Source organism: Melopsittacus undulatus, chromosome 7, assembly GCF_012275295.1.
Source record: "Melopsittacus undulatus isolate bMelUnd1 chromosome 7, bMelUnd1.mat.Z, whole genome shotgun sequence".
NCBI lineage: Eukaryota > Metazoa > Chordata > Aves > Psittaciformes > Psittaculidae > Melopsittacus > Melopsittacus undulatus.
This window is the reverse complement of record NC_047533.1, coordinates 64,261,371-64,280,935: the sequence shown is the minus strand read 5'-3', so window position 1 is coordinate 64,280,935 and position 19,565 is coordinate 64,261,371.

Below are 19,565 nucleotides of genomic sequence, written 5' to 3'. Positions count from 1 at the left end.
TTATTTGATTTCATTCTACCTGTTCCATATTCTAAAACCAAAAAAGGTCATTTGCTAATCCAGTTTTCCAGTATTTCTCCTGGCTCTGTCCTTTTCCTGATAGTTAAGCTGACAATTTAAAGTTTTTCTACATCCTGTCTCCTATGGATATAAGAAATGACCTGATCAGTATAAATCATGGACTAAATTGAGGCCAGGTTGATATTTTTTTCAGAGAGGGAGTTAAAACATATCCCAGAGGAAAAGATTCTATATGACTAAGATATGCATGAGTCCATCTGACTTGTTAGTACTTCAGGTAGAACAATAAAAACTAATTCAGGATGCCTACTTTCGAGGTAAACATTCCTAGGTTAAAGGAAGGTGTTTCCTCCACACAAAGTCTAGTCATTTTTGCATTTTTTTGGTGGCATTTACTATCTATTCTTTCCCAACTGCTGTTAGTAAATGTTAAGAAAAGATTAATACTCAGTTTGGGACTAAGGTGACTCATGGCAGTGTTTCTATGTTCAGAAAGAAAAATAGCTTTATCACCAGAAGAGAAGAATAATGCTCTTCCACACAAGTTTTGAACTACATAATTCTGTGTTCCTGACTTTGCAATAATTTAAAATCTATTTGTCCTTTCCTTTCCTGGTATTCACTATCCATATTTCTGTCTATATTTAAACTGGATAATGTAATAGCACTAGTGCAGATGATATATGACATCCGCTACCTTCCTGTTGTTTTGTCATACCCTGAAGATCAATACTGGTAGCTCATCAATAGAATATCTCTGGTGTCTTCAAATATTTGAGCACCTGTTCATCAGGTACCATGCAGGTAATTTCACAGGAGATGTTTGAAAGTCCTCACAGTTTAAAGTCAGTTCTGGATCAGCATCAGTACATTTATACTAGGACTATTAGCTATAATATCTCACTCCTAAAACATGTAAGGGAATTTAACCAATAATTTCTGCAGTCCAGATTTTCTTTTAAGCAGTCCATCTATGCTTCATGATCAATAGATTTCAGTTTCCACAATATCTGTCCTTTACAATTATAAGATGCAGTATGGATTATCAATTTCATTTCCCTAGTAGACCTTTGGACCTTAAAGGTAGTATCTTCCAGTTTACCCTCAATTTTTTAAACTCAGTTAAATTACTGACTAAGGTTATACAATGATTTACCTATGTGGATGCATAAGCCTGTAAAAAATTAATCACTGCCTCGTTTAGTGCTCCATTTGTCCCTTCTCTAGCCAACGAGTTTTTAATGGGTGAGATGCCCCAAGTGAGAAGCCAGCAGCCATGGGAAACTTAAGAGCAAGGAAATGGCAGGCTAATACAGACCTGCAGGCCTACAGCTGGTGGTCTGTTTTACCCAGGAGGAAACAGGTATCTCCTTATTTGACTTGAGTGATGGTATGAGTGCCTTCATCTTTTTTCTATTCAAATCCCTTTTTAAGGGGCTGATATTAGTGTTCACTGGTGCTAGGTCGTTTGGAAATGAGAACTTTGTGAAAGCCAGAATCGGTAATGGTAGTGGAAAAAAGCAAATTCTGAAAAGCAGCAAACTCTGTTGTTGGGAGCTTCACTGTTTCTGGGAAAATATAGATTAAAAAAAAAGAGGATTCTTTGCCTGCAGATAAGCAGCTGTGGGCTCAGGAGAAATGTCAGATAATCTGTCCTGTTCATATGGCTATGTGAGGAAAATAATAGAAACATACGTTAAGATCTGTTTTGGCAAAAGCTCAGAGACACAGACATTTGAGTCTGTACCCATGTACAGTGGTAACACTTACAAAGGGGGGCAAATACTGTGTTTGTTATATATATCAACATATATATTATATATCAGTAGCTAAGGCAGTGATTCAGTTGCTTCAACGCTTCAACCAAGCGTCCAGATCCAAAATTTAATAGAAACCAAGTATGGCAGCTGCTCTAGAAGCCGGTACAGTGTGTGTTGATTTAATCTCCTGAAAGCAACAGCCTGCTCTTTCTTCATTGTTTTTCCTGCTATAGCTTTCTAAACAGGCCCAATAGAGATTTAAATACAGATTCAGTTGGGGTGGTTTTATAGGTCTAGTTCAGCACCTCAGAAATAGTGATATTGTTACATGCCTTACCAGAAAATGTCACTGAATTACCATTGCCAGAATGTTTTGACAGTTATATTTTTGAGTACCATAGAACTGTTCAATTTTTCAGTACTTCTTCTTCTGAGTAGAAATATTACACATACAGGTGCAGCAGATAATAGGGATTCAAGTGGCTACACTGGAGCAACAATATTAACCTCCTTTCAAACCAGAGGACCAGTGAATGTTTCCACAAGTATCACCTATTTCACAAAGCAAGTTAAAGGACAATTGCATTTACACAAAAAGCTACTGCTCAGTAGTTTATGGCCTCCAGGAAAACTGATTGGAACAAAGGTGTGTTGCAAATTAGCTCTCCTACAACACATAGCACTAGATAATCACATATCTACCCATTCCAAGTACATAAATGGCATGTACAATTATTGGCTATCTGATACGTATAGACAGCTGCATCACAGAAGCTGTGGTTCTACTGTCCACTAAACCCAAGCTACGTGCCCAGTCTTCCTTGCAAACCTCTTTCTCTGCCTGTCATCCTTTCCTACTTTAATGTGAGCAATACCAGAAAAGGATTGAGCTATTAATATTCTGTCGCATTTCTAATAGGAAAAATATGGAACAAATATATAGGGAGAGTATTAAAATAGTGTAATTTTAAATTAGCCTAGCTGTAATCATCAATAACTCCAGTGCCATAAGATTTGCATTTCTCACAGTTATACTCAAAGGTGACTGAGCTGCCAACTGCTTCCTTGTAGTATCAGAAAGAAAGGAAATGGAACATTCACTACAGGACTGAAAGCAAACAGCAGGAAGGAAAAGAAGTGAGAGCCACCTTAAATGATAATGGTGAAAACAAATTTATCCCAACTCACCGTGAATCTACTGCATCAGTTTTTTCTGAGTAGCAGAATTTGGCAAGGGGCTGGATGAAAAGAAGGATATGCCTGCAGTTTCAAAGGTAAACAGTAAATTTCAGAGTCCTTCTCACAACTGCAGTCAAATCATTCATGTCTTCCCTCTAACAAGCACCAAAGGGGCCTTTCAGAAGACTTTGGAAATTGCCATTCTGAGTCCCTCAACCAAGGTCACGATGGGATGTCTTGGCAGGAGAAATAAGAATGTGATAATGAATTAGCTGCTTAGAACAAATGGACAAAGCCAAAGCAAGAGACACAAATTTCATTGCATCCTTAAGTCAGTATTGCTGTTCTTAATAGAAAAAGCATTAAACTTTAACCAAAGTTTCCTTCACTTTCAGCTCTTCCATATGAAGGTGTACCTTACTAGCAATAGAAACAGTGTTGCATACCAGAACTTCAGTACAGTCAGGAGACTGGCAGGACACTGAGCCATACTTAAACGTGACTATTCTGTAATGTAGTAAAAGCTACACCTTCACTAGGAGAAGAAACATTTAAACTTTACCACCATGCTCTCTGTGGAATGTTAATTGCATGCGCTTGAGAAGAGAAAGCAAGCCATAAATGAGGTTATTTATTTTGCAATAATAAAATCACATCATCATCTCTAAACTGTTTCCCTCCAAAACCTGGCAATGTTGGAGAATCCCCTGCATCAAAAGGCTTAATTAGGCCAATAATTAACACCTTAAATAAAGATAAAAGGAAATAAAAATCTTCCAAAACCTCAGCCCTTTCTGAATGCTTATTAGCTGTGGTATTTTTTTGGTCAAGTCAAGCTGATCAGGAATCATTTGGACTTGTAAAAATGAGAGAGAAGATGGGCAAACACAATGAGGAATGAAACATCTGTTTTAATGACTTATTCATACTATGGCACAGTCAGATGACTACCTCTTAAAATGAAAAACATGAAGGGGAAAAAGGAATGTTAGAATAGAAATCAGGTGGATTTCTGGGAAATTTCTTGAGAAATGTCTAAGACTAAAGGAGCTTATTTTAACTTCAGCATACAAACTGATATCTTACCCTGTTCTCTTCCTGCTGAGTCTGAATTAGATTTTTCAGAGATGAATGATGACTAACTACTGGGTAAAATCTTTAAAGTCTAAGCCGGATGGTGAATGGGGAGGGAAGCAGTTGAAGAAATATCAGGAGTCATCTAAGGTGTGAGTCAATCTTTAGAACATGCCGTTGTGGACAAAACAAATGAATTGACGTAAATACCTTCATCTTCAAATAATTTATTAGAGTCCATTTGTAAAAACATATGCCCAATAGAACTGGATCAGACAGAGCTCCTATCAACTGTGACTCTAATGCTGTCACCCAAGAAAAGAATTGAATCTTTCATCCTATTCCTTAAAAATCTAATTTCCCTGGAGAACACAAATGGGTTTATATCCCAGGGATCTCTCCACAGTCCTTTCATATTTCTAAACGCCAAGTTTTTACTTCACATTTATCTTGTAATACAGCTAGTCTTTTATCATATTCAAATTCCTTAGGCAAGAAAAAATCAGCAGCATCATTTCACTTCCAGACTGTAATTCCATGAAGTCCTGAACCCCACAAACTTTGCCCTCTTTTAAATTTTCCTAGTGAGACTCAGTATTACTCCACACTTTCCACTTCAATATATACAGAATGGTTTCTAGCACACTTTTTTCACAAGTTGTATTTGAGGAAAACAAAGAAGTGCAACTAACTTTTTATATGTTAAGTTACTTTCTTGAAATAAAATTATAAAATGCAGTGACAGTATTGCTGACAGAGCCTGCATTAGACCCAAATACACTATTTCTATTGTGAGAGGAACAAAGGCCTTCAGCTTGCAGGTTTCTTCTAACTCAGTGCCTTGCAGGAAGCAACTGTACTGGGCTTTTCAAAATTAAATACTGCATATATTATTACACAACCTTAGTAGCTGTTCTACCACAGATGACAGATCTTGTTAAAGTGACAAAACAGAATTCAAGAGAAATTTAAAACATGTCTAACGTTTCTAAGATGGCAAAAAATGATAACACTATATTATAGCAATGTGCTACCTGTGCCATAGGTAAAACTGAGAAACAATTCTATTTAAAAGCTGCCTTTCCCAGCTCTCAAAGACTCATATGTTTCCTGCAGATAGCTTGAAATTTATAGTCTTGCAGTAATAGAGGACTGTGGTGGGTTGACCCTGGCTAGACGTCAGGTGTCTACCAAAGCTACTTTATCACTCCTGTCCTCAGCTGTATGGGTGAAAGACAATATAACAGAAGGCCTGTGGTCTGAGACAAGCACAGAGAGAGATCACTCATCAATTATCATTACAGGCATAAGAGACTTTACTTGAGGAAAAGTAATTTAATTTGTTACCAATCAAATTAGAGTAGGATAATGAGAAATCAAGCCAATTCTTACAAACACCTTCCCCTCATCCCTCTCTTCTTCCCAGGCTTAACTTTAGCCATAGATTCTCCACCTCTCACCCTAAGCAGCAGAGGTGGGCAGGGAATAGAGATTGTGGGCAGTTCATCACATATTCATCCCATTAGCAGGCAGCTAAAACATCCTTCTGTTACCAACACTATTTCCAGCACAAATCTAAACCATAACTTCATACTAGGTACTATGAAGAAAATTAGCTCTATCCCAGCCAAAACCAGCACAAGGTAGCAATACTGAATAGCAGGAGCTCATCATCACCAATTGTGACAGCTGGGAATTTCTTCTCATTAACCTTAATTGTGACCTTTTAGAGCACATATTATAAGAATCTTTTTTTTCTTCTTTTATTCACGAGATAACAAATGAGAAGTCAATCTGTATTTGCTTTAGTTGCTCCTTTGGCAGGCTTGCTACAACTAGTTCAAAGAAAATGAGATCATTATAAATAATTTCTGCAACTTTTTTCTATAACAAGTTTTCTGCTTTCCTGAATCATTTGACATTTTAAATTTTTTACTGATGTCTTCAGATAACACTTCTCTGTCTTACACTGCCTACTGCAGTGACTGGGCTTCATTTTACCCCAGACAATCTTCCTACAGCTTGTGTCAGGCATTTGGATAAGGTAACTCATCCAAAATCCCTTGGCTGTACTGCATTTGTATCACTTGACATAATTCCATTTTAGGACCTCATCCTCTACTATTTTGTATCACTAATAAATTATGAAGATCTACCTGGGGCAACTTAGACAGAAGTAACTGAATTTCTTAAATTGCTTTAAAGTTCCCCAGCTACAATATACAAGGTGCAGATGTTAACTATTGGCTTAAAGACCTAAAGCAGATTTTTGTCAGTTTAATGTCCCCTTTTTTGACCTCATGATCTTCTGAGATCTTCTGAAAGCACTGATAACTCTGGATAGACTATGTTTTGTTTTAGCATTGGTGAAGGAATCTCAGGCACATAAACTTCCACAAAGCAGGCATCAATTTTGTCAGCAGGTGGAAAATAAGCTTTTCCAGGTATGTGCTTGTACATGATCTTCTTGTGCAGAGGAGCTTCTAGAATTCCCATTAACAGCTGAGTAGGGTTGTAATGATAGCTATAAGGCTATTATAGAACATGGGGTTTATGCCAATAATTTTCTTCTAGACAAGCTGCCTTAAAAAAAACAATTCCAAAACAATTCCTGTTCTCATGGCTTTCTCAAAAGCTTCTATGCCTACACAAATTAAAAGGGTGAGGAGCTATTTCTTGGCCCCATGACCAGCTGGCAAAGCACAGCTTATCTGGGGATGACCACATGAAGGAAAGAATCTGCATCTAGTGCCAGAAATCACTAGAATGCACTGCAGTGACATAGAAGAACAGAGCAAAAATGATAGCACCACTGTCAATATGCTATGAGGAGTCATAGGAAAGGGTGAAGTCATAGAAAGTAATTTGTTTTTCTTCTCTGGTCCTTTAAGTTATTGTAATGACTAAATACTAAAGCTAACAAGATTTGGAATTTAGACACACTGTGACTCCTCTTAGTAAGCTGTTAGCTGTCTTCCAAGCTGCAAACCATGACCAACTCACGATGTACTGTATGTTTAAACCAGAACCTCCTTTCTGTCTACAAGTAGCATCTGAAGTGCAAACTATCTTGGTGATGGTTATCTCTAACACCTAATGGTGATCTCTAACACCTATAGGTTCTCTGTAGCCACCACAAACAACAAAACCCTGGGAAACTGAGAGATTAAAGAATGACACACAGTTATTTCCTTGGCTGAATATCATGTCCATGACTGCTGGAACTAGCGAATCTCAAGGCTCTGAGAAGCAGGGAGTAAGAATTCAGTAACATATGCATCAGTCACTGTTTTCAACAGCAACCCATGCCATGAATATCTTTGTTTATGAACAACATGAATCAAAATCTGCCTTTAGCCTTTCACAAGAAAACACTTCCTTTTTTCATGGTAAAAATAATGCATGTGCTTCATTTTACACCCCTCTCCTCCTTAAGGTTGTTAGACTATTCCTCTAAACACCCAGGCTACACTCATCTGCAACCTAATTGCTGTCAATAGCAAGATTACTCTAGGTTCTGCAGCTGAAGCAGTACTGAAAAATTAGGACTCTTGAGATGCACATCCACTCCTTTCTTAATGCCATGTGCTTCCCCATGCAAGAAAAAAGTTCCACTAAATTCCATCACAGTGAATTCCTTCCAGACTCCATCATCCTCTCACTGTCAAAATGCTTTAATTAAGTCCTACAATATCACAGTAGCAATACTGAAGGGTGAAAACTGCTTCAATGCGGGCAGATCTCCTTTAGCTCTGAGATCTGTACTGCTTAGGTTGCCTGTGCATTTTTGATCATCAGAGTGAATTTTGTTGAACAAGGCATTCCAGAAGGGTATGATTATATCTGCAATCAGCCCTAGCTCTGTATTAAAGTTTTCTGTTCATCAGCTACAGTATACCAAATAGATCAGTTATAACTATGGTTATAGAAAATAGATCTTAGAATTACTTAGCAGAACAAAACAAAAACTTTACAAATGTCTTTTATGGTCCAAAAAGGCAAACCAATTCTTACTCCAAAAGTTGTTTTAACTCTTGTGATGCTGCCAGAAAGCATTCAGATGAGTTTTTGCACAATAGTTAGGACACTGGGACATATGTTGTAAATTAAACAGTGCAGCTGGACAACATTTCTGCAAGGAAAAGCTGTTTACTTTAAACAATATTCACTCACAGCTGTTGCTACAACAAAAGCATATCAAGAGAGCTCAGAAATCTATTAATGCTAAAGAGTATTACTGGCTGTTTTCTGCCTGTAAGCAGAGTTGTCATTTTTTTTTACTTGAAAATATTTTCTATCAGAGACACTTATTACATCTTCAGAAACAGTCTTTTAGGCAACTTCCTAACTTACAGCTTTATTGTAAGACTACCAATGTCCTTGTGAAAAGAGGATTACAAATGTATGTCAAAAAATGTGTACTGCAGTAGCTGGCATTTTTCTTATGCCCTAGGATACCACAGCGTGGATTACTAGCACATATAAAGAGTCTATAGATTACATTCTCAAAATATCTCAGGACTTGAGGGAAATTTACAGTGGTTTTTAAACTGTATTCCAAACAGAATTACTGGAATTTTCAACTTTTTAGTATCTAAAAAATATGCCAACTTAAACTTAGTCTGAAATGGCTCACAGTCAATCCAGCAAAACCAGCTCAATAGTAAGAATTTTGGCTATACCTGAAGTGACCATAAATTTTCTGAAAGACATTCTTTGTGTAAAAGTAAAACTGTAATCTCTTTCAAATATATGGCAGTGCTTCTGTGTAGTTTTTCCAAGACTGTTCAAATACTGTATGTTATGTACTTCTGGCAATGCCATGAGTTGTACAAACTCATTCTTGTTTTGCAAATATAATGGTAAAACCCACCTTCCGTTTGAGATTGCTTGTATTTTTCCTTGATGAGTAGACCTGAAAGTGTCTTTTATGTGTTAAAGTCAGAGAGTTGAGTTCTCTCAAATATACACATGCTATTTTAAAATTGAGGGAGTTTCTAACCCCATTTTTACCCCCCTTAAAAATACTCAAAACTTTCCTAGAATATATTCTAACAGGAAACATTACTACAAATCTTAGGTCAGAATTTCTATAACTTCACTGTAAGCATTCCAACTGTTAGCAATTAAATACATTCCTGGAAAGAAACCCTGTAACATTCCTAGTGAGGATAGATGGTTACATAAAGAATAAAAAGAAAATATAAATCCCCACTTTGAAAAGCAAAGTATATCATACTCCAATTTGAGCAAGAGTTAGACAGAAAGGGAGAGGGGAGGTAGGAATGAAAAGAATGGGAAACAGCAGAGGGAATATCAAGATCAGAGGAGAAGGGGGTGATCTATGCCACTGGAACAGATATTCCTTCCAGTCACCACATTGGAGCATTTGGATATTTCCCAAAGGAACGGTGGCCCATGAAGAGCCCATGCAGGAGCAGATTTTTCCTGAAGGACTGCAGCCCATGGGGAGAGTCCATACCACAGCAGGGGAACAGTGTTAAAGGGAAGGAATGGCAAATAATCCAGTAAGTACTGGCAATCCTACCCCCTGATACCTTCCTGCCTGTTACTCAGGGATGAGTGTAGAGATGTCCAAAGTGACGGAATGAAGCTGAGCATGGTAAAGTGGGAGGAAATGTGTTTAAAAGGCTGTATTTGGTTCTAACACCCTAGTCTCGTGGCAATAAATTAGATTAACTCTCCCCAACAGGAGTCTGTTTTGCCCGCTACAGTAATTGGTAAGCAATCTACCTATCTTTATCTTGACCCACAAGCTTTCCCATCCTATTTTCCATCTCTGCCCTGCTGAGGAAGGGGAGTGAGTGTGAAGATACAGAAAGTTTGTCCCTTAGCTGAGGTAAAACCACCATACCCATGCCATGCATTTTCAGTATAGAACTGTTGCCAGAAGGTATCTGAGATCAGAGGCATGTAAATTACAGAGATCTCTAATCATACTTCACTGCACACAAATGACCTTGGAATTTATTATTCCATTCTCAACATGGTCTACTCAATCTATTCAGTGCACTAAATACATTTGGAGTTGCTGTGGATTAAAGTTTAGCTGTTACAAACTGAACTTTTCAACCAAGTAACCAAGGGGAAAATACTAATTAAGCAATGTTGCATTCCACACAGGCAAAGCATGCGTTCAAATAGCTATTCAAACTACATGGCCAGACGTAATTTCTAGGCTGTATGACTAAATTAAAAAGCTGCATATGGATTTCCCTGTGCTCCCATTTCTATGTGAATGTAGTCCCAAAGAGGGTTTCTTACCACAGCCAGAGCACCAGGGTTAATGAATAAATGTGCCTAGACCTTTCTTCCCTATGAAGCCATAACACTACTCCAAAAGAAAAACCAAAAAATTTATGATTGTGAATGTCCTCTATCAAAAGAAAACTTACTCTGAAAGATTAGTCTGTTCTAGTCCTCAACAGTGTTTGAGGCTTAAGAAGTTGCACATTAGAGTTTAGTATCTTACTAGAACAGTTAAAAAACCCCTACAACTCAGCAGTGAAATACTGTGCCACGTTCTGGACCTTCATATGCTGGAGGATTTCCCAAATAGCTTCTAGGATATCAAAGAGGGTAGGCCAAATTAACAGTAGCAGTGAACAGAATCGCAGTTTAGCTCAGTGGACTAATTAATCTCTTTGTGTAAATGCTTAAGTTATACCAATTTTATTAACAAAACCCTCTTGCAACACATGCAGTTGTGCAATGCCTTTTATGGAACAGTCAGCACATGATAAATTATAACTATTAGCCTAAATCAAAGCAGTATCTCTCTTTAAACCTGAGGCATCCATAATACAATTATTAGAGTATCTATATTTTTTAAAAATAATAACGATAAGCAGCCCTAACAAAAATAGACGCAGAGAAGAAAGCATTACTGAAAAACAGTTGGAAGGCAAATGTTTAGGATAATGTTACCCTCTAAACCCAAGCTAAACAGAAGAATTTGTTAGAATTCTCTTCCAGGAAGGAGACCAAGCAGAGAAATCAGCAGTCATAAAAGGAAAACCACTACCCCCACCCCCAACTCTCCCAATCTGGAATCATCAATTGCTGTAAATATACAAAATAGGTGTGTAAAGGAGAAGCAACTACCACCTGCTTACCTTTTAAAAGAGATTTTGGGGCATATAACCAGTTCCGTGTTTTTCTGTGCTTCACGTGTCAACAAGGCTGTGACAGATATCCTATGAAAATGGCTTGCATTTGCCACTGTCTTACTAAAAGAGCTTTTCTTCCTTTTTCATTTCAGTTCCTCAAGCCTGTGATTCATGTCAGGTTAAATAAACTCTGGTTTTTAAAAATCAAACTAAACACCGTATTTTGGACTAAGGAATGTTTGTGCTTTTGTCACAGACTAACTGATTTTGTATTTTGTAGGTTAGGACAGTGTTGCTTCAGTGTTACTCACTGAAGCAACAGTAGCACTGTTGCTTGGAAAACTTTCCTTGAAGTTTTGGAAGAAAAACTTCAGCAGTACTAAGTTTTTCTTGGAAAAGATATGGTAGTGGGATCTTTATGGGCTATAGCTTCCCTGAGATAGGAAATCCACAGGGCAGACTGCAGAAGAACACATATTATTAAGCAGAGGTGGTACAATATTATAACTGAAACTAAGTGCTGAAGCAAAATTTACTGTTTGTGCCAGAGTGATAAGCACCAAATAGTGTGGCGAGCCATTTTCAGAAGTGTTGCTATATCTTTGAGCACAGAAAATTAGATTAAAAGAGAAATTATCAATCAGTAGTAACAGCCTTTTCCCCTTTAAATTCTCTGCATTCTGCCTCATGACCTTTATATGATTTATAACCATACTCCTGTTTATTGCCCAGCTGTCTATACAAAATACACTACAGTTATCTTCTCTCTTGTGCTTAGCTACAGCTTTAGTACAGTAGTTTATGAATAATTCTAGAGAAAGTGATTTTGATAATGAAATGATCCTCAACATGAATTTTTCAAAGCACAGTTTCACTTTCTAATGATGCAGATGTTCTGCGAACGACAACACCACATTTAAGATATGTATATCTGAAGAAATTTCTGAAAAGTGGGACACCTCAAGGCACATTCATCACCAACAGGTCTCTCCTATCCTATAGATGGCATTGGCAGTTCCATACTAAATATACTTGAAAGCTCATTTTACATATATACACTGATAATTCAAATAGCTCACAAATGAAAAACAGAGTTTTTCCAGCGCAAAGATGCATTTTCTTTAATATGAGTATCTCAAACCCATCTGCTCTGTCCCTTAAAGTTTAACAGACTAAACTTTTTCTAAGAACATGTAGATGTAGGATAGGGATCACAAACAAAAATTGTCACTTTCTGAAGTAGAACTCTGTCTTGATGTTCCCACAGAATCTGTGCCTGATGAGAAAACTGTCTTAGCACTTGTTTGGGATTTCCACAGAGGCATCAAATTTCTCCTTTAACTTACAGCTGTATATCAAAGACTGAAAATAATCCTTATGTTTCAGTGCTCACACACTTCATCCTTTCCCACTATCCCATTTTTAGCATATGCTTCAGATAACCTGTGATGGGTGATGAATTCCCAGAGGTGTATGTAGTGCTATACTTAGGAGGAGAAATATACTTTAAAAGTTTCATTATTAGACTGGATTTCTGCTGGCTCAAGGTCTAGTGAAAAGAAGGTAATAAAAGAACCATAATTCTATGTTTTTCTAGCAAATTTTGATTTTTATAAAAACACAAGGTTTTGGGGTTTGGTTTTTTGTTTTGCTTTGTTTTTTTTTTCTTTCCACTTGTACTGGGCAGACCATTTAGTTAGAATAGTTCTTTAGCAACTAACAAGCCTTATAGATCTACAGCCATAAGCCCCAGGGTTGAGACTTTTTGGTTTTTTTGTCTATCTAATGAAGTATGCAAAAGAAGCAGATAATTATCATGGGATTGGACAGGGAAGATTTAAATCTTCAGTAAAGAGTTTGAAAATGCAATTAAATGTTTGCTTGGTAGCCTTCAAGCATAACAAACATTTGTCTTCGAATTCCATTCAGGTAAAGGCATAATCTTCATAAACTCCATTTCAAGAATCCCAGAATATTTGAGACTGAAGGGACCTCTAGAGATCATCTGTTCCAACCCCACTGCTCAAGGAGAGTCATCTAGAGGAGGCTGCCCATAAGCATGTCCAGTTGGCTTTTGAATATCAGTTTTCTTTAACTGTAGCTAAGAAATAATCAGAGCTGTTAGTGGATGGTGGCCTTCTTTTGTTCTCTGGTGATCACCAAGAAATTATTGTCTTCATGCAGAAAAACAGATAGTTCTACTTTATGTAAAGTTTGTCCCAGTTTCTACAGCATCCTGGAAACAACATTCTGGCTGACTGTGGACTTTGAACTCAGCCTAAGAACAATATGCCAACATTGCTATGACTGCAGACATTATAGTACATGTGTATGCATGTGTGTATGTATATACACATATATTTATATACAATATGTGTTCTCAGTCTTAAGGAATCATTTTAAACAGAAGTTGTGCTTTTTTCATATCATATTCTATGCATTTTAACTAGATTGCACATCTGCTTGATGGTCAATAAAAGATGGTATAAAGAATTTCAGAGTTTAATGGTCACACCTGGATTAATAATTTCGTAAAAGACTGCAACATTTTAAATGTAAGGGTAGATTAGAAATTCACCATTTAATACCTTAGTGTACTCTTTCCAGATTTAACCAAAACTCCTTGACTCTCGTAAGTACTTAACAACAATATGGACAATTAAGCAAAATGGAAAAGCACAGAGAAAATAGCTCACTGTGCATTAAAACACAGCAGAGTAATCAAAGACAGACTGATCTATAATTTAAAGATGGTTCATTACTAGAATTTAACCAACCAACAGTTGATACTTTATATCTGAAAATGGAATATTTCACCTTGGCGTATATTCCTCTAGCTAGGCACTAGAAAAAATTTCCTCTGAGATCTCTCTAAAGATAACTCCCTTTTTTCAGGTACATTTGTTTGAACAAACTGTACTTGAAAATACCTGAGCACATCTCAAGATTACTTTTCAGTCACACCCTAATAAAAAAAATATTTCTTGTTCAGCAAACATGCACTAAGCAAACAAGAGAAGTCCTTGCCCTTTGATGGAACTCTTATTTCCCTGAAGTCTCATTTAAAGATTGTCAATGGAACGGGCAGCTCTGTACAGAATTAGAGAATTTCAGCATTAAACAAAAGTCAGTTAGTTATTTTTGTTATAACTATTTTCTAGCCTGAAGTCAGCCTGTAACTCATTTTCTCATATCAGAATATTTCCTGTAGTAGAAATGAAGTTGAGAGGTGTTCTAAGTATCCTACAGATTAACATGATAGTTCCCCATTTAAACTATTGGACTACCTTAGAGCATAGGTACTCAAAGCTACATAGCTATGAAAGAAATTTTGAATGCTGCTGTCCTGAGGCCGAAAATGGATTGCACTTTTCAGATGTGGAGGAGAGGTCATGGGGAACTGGAGGACAGAGGTTTTATCTAGGAGGAGGTTGACTGTTGAAAAGCAGTAGTGCATGGAAATTTGACAGCAGCTCTATCACATTTCAGGCCTTAAAGGTAAGTGTGCATACAAGTGCTGTTATTATTCGAGGAGTGTGTTATTATGGAGAGTTCACCTATGACAGATACATGTCAAACTTTGTGCTGGTATTTTCTGGGACAGAATTTTCTTCATAAAGGCTAGTATACGGCCATGTTTTGGATCTGTGCAGGAAGTAGTGTTGGTAACATAAGGATGTTTTCATTATGTGCTTATACAGATTCAAAGCCTTTGCTGCTCCTCACCCCATCCCACAAGTGAGTAGGCTGGGGGTGCATAAGAGGTTAGGAGGGGAGGACACAGCCAGGACAGCTGATCCCAGCTAACTCAAGGGGCTTTCCATACCACATATGATGTCATAACCTGGGGAGGGATATATCATATATATGATATAAAGCTGGGGAAGAAGGAGGGGACGTTCAGAGTGATGGAGTTTGTCTTCCTAACTCTTACATGTGATGGAACCCTGCTTTCTTGGAGATGCCTGAACACCAGCCTGGCATGCGAAGTAGTGACTGAATTCCTTGTTTTGCTTTGCTTGTGTGCACTGCTTTCACTTTGCCTATTAAACTGTCTATCTCAACCCATTAATATTTTTACTTTTCTGATTCTTTTCCTCATTCCACTGAGAGTGAGCAAGTGGCTGTGTGGCGCTTAGTTGCTGGGTAGGGCAAAACCATGACATACTTGCTTCATCATAAATAAATAAGGGAGATCAAACCCCATTAACAAGCACAATCACATATGCTCATGGTAAATGCCCTTGGCAAGCACATATTCTTAAAGCTTGAAGTCCAATCTGTGTTACTTTGCTTTGACAGCCACTGGAGATGTCTACCCTGTATTTCCCTGGCTATTCCTTTTGATATCTGAGATGTTTGTCTGAGCCGGAAGTCAGAGTTGGAAAGAGTTCTGGGTGAATCAACCTCTGAGTCAGTTTTTGCTATGCTCCTAAGTCTTCCTACCAGGGGAATCAGCTGATTCACCCCAAATGAGAGAGAGATGGGGGCTAACATGGCAGAAATGGCAAAGAGGCTGTGACCTGAGACATAATTACATATGACAACAGAAGTTTTGCCTCAACACCACTACCAAGTTACTTTCCTTCACAGTATATCACTACACTTTTTTTTTCCTAGTGACTTAAAGATAGAACTACATCATTCACTTCAGCAAGAAAGTTTCTGTATTGCACAACTAGGCTTTCCAAAGCTAAGTCTGTATGTTATCCTCTCACTCCCAAACCTTCAGTATATCAAACTTCTTTCTTAGTATTCTGAAAATACTCTCTAGTGGCCACTAAAGACACCTCCTGAGATGTGAAGAAAGCACAATTCCCTTTAGGGCAATTTCAGATTTCTTCAGAATTTGCTATTTAATTAGGATAAAGATTACTGCAACATAACAAACCAATTAACAGAGAAGATGGAGGAGTTGATTTCAAGAGGCGGTGTAGGTTTAATACTTTTACTCCTAATTCTCTCAGACCTTGTTTCCCATCTGTTCAGATCTGCGTCTTGCCTTCCTGTGTTTGTCGTGGTTTAAACCAAATCCTCACAGTACTCTCACTCACTCGCCCCCCCTTGCTCCCCCAACTCCCTGAGAGTTAGGAAGAAGAATCCAAAGAATGTAGCCCCCACAGGTTGAGATAAGCACAGTTTGATAGCTAAGGTATAACACAAATCATTCCTGCTACTACTACTACAAATAATAATGATAAAGCCAATAACAAGTGAAGAGAATACAACACCTCACCAGCCAGCGACCCATAATTCACCCCACCCTGCATGACCGAGCACCGACCGATGCCTCCTCCATCCCCCCAGCGCTCCAGCCTTTCCGGGTCTCTCCCGGTTACATCCTGGGCATGACTTGCTATGGTATGGAATACCTCATTGGCTAGCCTGGGTCAGGTGTCCTGTCTCTCCTTCCTCCCGGCCTCCCCTCCTCCCTGGCAGAGCACATGCTCAGAAAAGGCCCTGAACAAAAACACCCTCAAAACATGCTCGCTATCAAGCAACTGTTCCCAGCCCAGAAGTCAAAACACAGCACTGCACCAGCTACAGGAAGGAGAAAAAAATGACTGCTACTGCTCAACACATGACAGTGTTCAAAACTCTGCTTCACCATGTGCCATTCTGCGATCTTTCCAAACACAGTTCCAGGACAGGCAGAGAAAGATCTCTTCAAACCTGAAGCAGGAGTTAATCAGGCACCTAACTTGGAAGGCCCTGCAAATTCTCAATATCTAGCACTGCATATAATACTTCACTGAAGAGGAAAGAAAGACAGTAAGGAGTAAGAAATTACACTTTTTGTGAGGGAATAATAGAGGCATAATTAACAGCAACGCCTCTACAGTACTTTGAATATTTAAAATACTACATGGTTTATGCATTTATGAGATTGATTAAAAAAATCACCAGCACAAGCACAAGTAATGGGAATGTGGTTTGCAGACTAATCTTTAAACTCAGGAGTCAGATTCTGAATATCTACAAATTACGATCTGAGTTTTGATTTCATCTCAGTCTCCTATGAACTTACTTACCACAGTAGCATGAGGACTATCTGAAAAGGGAAATGTACTCCTATTTAACAATAAATACATATTATTTATTATTATTTCTGCTCTTACTGCTATAATCATGCAAGCATGTTTGTGAATTTAGAACCCACAATTTATAGTGGTGTTATATCTGTCTTAAGCTAGTAGGCCTATTTCAAACTTATTTGTGTCCAGGCTTCCACAGCAACCTTCTAAACTTCAGTATCAGTAGATCTCATGGCTCATTACCTGGTGTGCTGATGCCCACAACTCATTTTACTCACCTAAGTGATATAGATGTTAAACATTTAAAGACTGCACTATTTGCCACAGAGCCACATCAATTATAAATAGCAAATGGCCTTGCAAAGATCTTAAATTTTACTTTTACTAGGGACTCCCTTTCAGAAGAAAGAAGAGTGCTTCTTGTTGCTGTCAGTTCTAATATTATGGCTAAGGCACTGATAATTTGAGTCTTGGTGATGTTATTTTGTGAACTATGATAAAACTGATTAAAAGAAGTAAATACGATGGAATCACAATGATGGTACTTTTTTTTGTATTGTTATAGCCCTGGGAAGGCAAACAAAAGTAAAGGCACATCATGCTGTGCCTTGTACAAACACAACATAGTAGATAGTGACTGCCCTGAAGAGATTACAGTCTCAGTAATTTACATAGATTACAGAGATATTGAATACTATGATTCTCCTTCTAGATCTATTGATATAGGATGACCATGTATCTCACCTATTTTAATTGACCATGAAACACTTCAAATATCTAAGACAAAGGAAGGAATTTCTGATAATCCAACATATCCTAAACCGCAAGTCACAGTCAACACCTATTAGGAAAAATGCTGCTTCTCATACAGAGCAGTTGCTGTATCTTCCAGCTTCTATTCAGAGATGAATATCTGGGAGCTCTGCTTAAAATTGCTAAACTTTAAAAATAACACCATCAATTATGTTTCATGCTTTCCATGTTTAGCAGACTAGAAAAGGCTCAACATGAAAAAGTTAATAGACTATTTCATGCATCCCTTTCCTAAAGGGAGACAAAATTCAAGCTCAAAGGAACATTGCTAGTCTCATCAAGCCACTTAGATCTCTAAAAAGAAGTTTCTATCCCTTTATAGCTACCCCAATGTTATAAACAGTACTGTTAGTATGTACAATAAAGGCCATGTTTTGTTTAAAGTAGAAATAAAGGTCGGTCAGATATCTTTTGTTCAGAGATTTTAATCAATGTCTCACGTAAGTGAAAATGGCCAATACTGCACCTCCAGTTAGATTTACTATGTTGTTAGACTTCTTGAAGGTCACAGCTACTCCAATGAAACTTTCTTTTGCTCATTTCATGTCTCATTGTTTTCCTCATGAACAAAATGCAAACAACAATGTAAGTAGTTGGGCCTGAGCATGTGACTTTATTGCCATTGAGAACTTTACTACTGACATGAGTCATCCCAGCAGGAACAAATCCAGGGCACACATGATTTCTGATGCTTTTCACACCTCACCACTGGATCTGCTGGTATATCCTCACATGCTGTACAGACATGAAACACTGATTTTCCTCAGTTCCTAAGTCACCATTCATAATGACTTAACTGTAAACTTACTTTCTGAGGAGATTCATTTAGCGATGATATCCTCCCACTCTGTTCTTCCCCTTCGTGCTTCTTGAATGGACTAGAGACCACATCCATTCAGTAATTATTGTAGACACCTAAAGAAAGTAGAAACCTTCAGATCTTTAAGGCTTCTTTCTTTCCACTTTCATCATTCTCTATTAAATAAATTTTAATTTTCTACAGTTTGTATTTTATCTCATATAGTTGAAGTCTTTACAAAGTGTTATGGTTTAAACTCTGTCAGCAAGTCAGCCACACAGTCTACTCCCACTCCCCCCCCCCCCCCCCCTCCTTTTTTCCCTCCCCCCCAGGTCCCGGAGGGATGGGGAGAAGAATCGGAAGAACATAACTCCCACAGGCTGAAATAAGAACAGTCCAGTAACTAAGGTATAGCACAAACCACTACTGCTACCACCAGTAATAATAATGATAAGGGAAAAAACAAGGGAAGAGAATACAATACCACCCAACCACCGAGCCTGACAGAGCAGTGCATGCCCTTCTGGGTAACTCCCAGTTACATCCCAGGCATGAGGTGCTGTGGTATGGAATACCTCTTTGGCTAGTTTGGGTCAGGTGTCCTGTCTCTGCTTCCTCACGGCTTCCCCTCCTCCCTGGCAGAGCATGAGACTCACAAAGTCCTTGAACAGAGTAAACATCAGTGTTATCAGTGCTGTCCCAGGCCGAAAGTCAAAAACACAGCACCTCACCAGCTACTAAGGAGAAAAAATGA